Genomic DNA, 3117 nt, shown 5'->3' with positions numbered 1-3117 from the left:
GGTCTCGCTATGCAGCTTAGACTCATAGTGATCCACCTGTCACAGCCTCCTCAGTGCTGGGATTACAAGCGTGTACCACCACGGCCTTGACTTTAAACAAGAGTATATTATTTTTTTGATTCTATAGGTCAGAAATGAAGTCCATATCTGGTGTTCCACATGATAATGGCTGACGTCATTGTTTATCCAGTTGCTCAGCTCAATGCCTGAGTCATTTTAGGCGTAAAGTTTCAGATCTTGGATATGAGATAAATTCAAAGGCTATAATTATCTCCTGAAAAAGATAAGCATTCTCTTTCTTTTGTTTTTCTTAGTACCAGGAATCAAACTCAGGGCCAAGCAGGGACTGTGCCACTGAGCTACATCCCCAGTCCCCAGGTAAGATCGGAAGACCAGAGACATATAACTTTTCAGGCAAAATGTCAGTAGAGATCAAGAGAGGAAAAGAGGCTGTGGTCTAACAAGATGTGGTAGAAGAAGAAACCGTATAGATATGTAAAGACTAAAAAGAAACTAAATTCTATTAAAAAAAAAAAACAAGCCACAGAATTCTGGGACACATTTCAATTTCTAGGAATATGGTGTAATGACAGAAAGAGAATGGGCTTGGATTTAGATGTTCTAGTTTCAAGTTCTGGCTTTGCACTTAAGAGCTACGAGATCTGGGATAAGTCATCTGGCCTCTGCACCTCGGTGTACTCTTCCTGAAATCTATGATTAGGGCTACTTTAGAGGCTTTTTGCAAAGATTAAACACACTGAGATGTGCTGTATTTTTAATCATAACACACTGCAATTATGATACAATTCTTGACAGGAAATTTAAAAATATTTTCTACTTTGGCAGCCTCCAAAATACTAACCAGTATCTGATGAGCATCGTTTACGCAGTATTCACCACACATCAGTGTTATTACCAAAACTGCTTAGTGTTTTGAGCTGGGCCTGGTGGTGCACACCTGTAATCCTATTGCTCCGAGGCTGAGGCAGGAGGATCATTTCAAGTTCGAGACTAGCATGGGTTACAAAGTGAGCTCAAGGCCAGCCTGAACTGCATAGTGAGACTCAGTCTCAAAAAGACAAAAAACAAAAATAAAAACACAACAAAAACCTGTTTAGTGCTTTTATTTATTTATTTATTTTTAATATAGAAATTCCAATTCCGCGGCCCTCAGCGGTCTGCGCAGGCGCAGGCTGGGTCGCAGAGGCTAAAAAAAAAAAAAGAAATTCCAAATATTCTCAACAGTAAAACCCAGCTATGGCAGTACATGTCTTTAATCCCAGCACTGTGGGAAACTGAGACAGGATGATCACAAATTCCAGCTCAGCCTGGGCAATTTGGCAATTTAGCGAGACCCTGTCTCAAAATAAAAATGGAAAGGGCTGGGGAGGTGGCTCGATGTGAAGGACCTGGGTTTGATAGCTTGGCACCTCTCGGGCTTCGCTGTCCCTGTAATGGCCCAAGGGTTTTGTTAAACTGAGGCTCTGAGTCAGCAGTTCCGGCTGGGCCTGAGCATGCTCTCAAAAAGCCCTTAGAGGACTGCCAACCCGCTGCTCTGCCGGTATTTAACCTTCCAAGTACCGTAACTCGGATTCAACAACAATTAACTTTCTTTTTTGTGTTTTTGACACAGGATCTCGCTATGCATTTCATGCTGAACTTTAGCTCACTTTGTAGCCCAGGCTGGTCTCGAACTCACAACAATCCTCCTGCGTTAGCCTCCTGAGTGCTGGGATTCAAGTTGTGCGCCACCATGCCCGGCTGCACCAATGATTAACTCCTGACAAATTTTGTTTCTAGCTTTTTATTCGGTCCCCTCTTCCCATGTTATTTTGACACCTCAGGCATTCTATCATTATATCACACTCCATTATGGACCTTTGCAATTTTTAAAAATTAATTTAAAATCTGATTTGATTTTGAAGAAACAAAAATCAGTTGATATACAATCTTAGTATTTGTCATATTCTGCTTCCATAATATCTTTTCTAAAAATTTTTTTTATATTTTTAAAATTGACATAATAATTGTATAAATATATGGGATAAATGCAATTTTTTAATGTATGCAGTACAGGATCTCACTACACAGATCGGACTCATAGCGATCCTCCTGTTTTCAGCCTCCCAAGTGCTGGGATTACAGGCAAGTGTGCCGCCACGCCCAGTCTCAACATCTCAAACTGCCCCGGGGTAGGACCGGCATAGCACGCTGGCGATCAAACCCTTGTCCTTGCTCTGCTTAAGCAGGCACTTTAATCTGCTGAGTTATCTGGCCAGCTCTAAATGCAATTTTTTGTTTGGTTGGCTTTTGGTTTTTTGAGACATGGTCTCACTTTGTAGTCTTGGCTCACCTTGAACTTCCAGAAATCCTCCCACCTCAGTCTCCCTAGTACCAGGAGATACTACATGCACCTGCCACCATGCCCACATAATTTTACCCCTTTAAGGCTGGGGAGATAGCTCACCATTCTAAGTGCTTTCCTGGAAGCTGCAAGGTCCCAAGTTCAACTCCTGGTACCACAAGCCCTGCCAACCCCAAAACCATGTGTGGTGGTGCATGCCTGTAATCCCAGCACTGGGGAGGCCGAGACAGGAGGATCACTGTGAGACTGAGCTGCATAGTGAGACCCTGTGCCAAATAAGTATATACCCTTTAGAGGCCAGGGAGATAGCTCAGTAGAATAAGTGCCTGCCTGGCGAGTACAAGGTCTTATATTCAATCCCCAGTACCACAATAAATAAACAAACAAATAAATAAAATATACCTCTTTAGGCTTTTTTTTTTCAGTCTTTTTTTTTTTTTTTTTTTCAGAACTGGGGATTGAACTCAGGCCCTTGCGCTTGCCAGGGAAGCACTTATTCTACTGAGCTATCTCCCCAGCCCCTTGAGTCTTTTTAAATCTAAAGATTTTCCATTTGAGGTTTTTCTTTTCTTTTGAAGAAAGTAGGTGTTCTATACAGTTTTCTATATTCTGGATTTTTCTTTTTCTTTTAATTTTTTAATAGATTACAAATTGAAAATAAATTATTTAAAAACATAAATGAATATAACAATAAAAATTGTCCACAATAAAAATGAAGAAAGAATTTACAGATCAGTCATAATAGTCCACTG

Source organism: Octodon degus, unplaced genomic scaffold (genome assembly GCF_000260255.1).
Source record: "Octodon degus isolate 3935 unplaced genomic scaffold, OctDeg1.0 scaffold00045, whole genome shotgun sequence".
Classification (NCBI taxonomy): Eukaryota; Metazoa; Chordata; class Mammalia; order Rodentia; family Octodontidae; genus Octodon; species Octodon degus.
Note: the sequence above shows the minus strand (reverse complement) of the source record.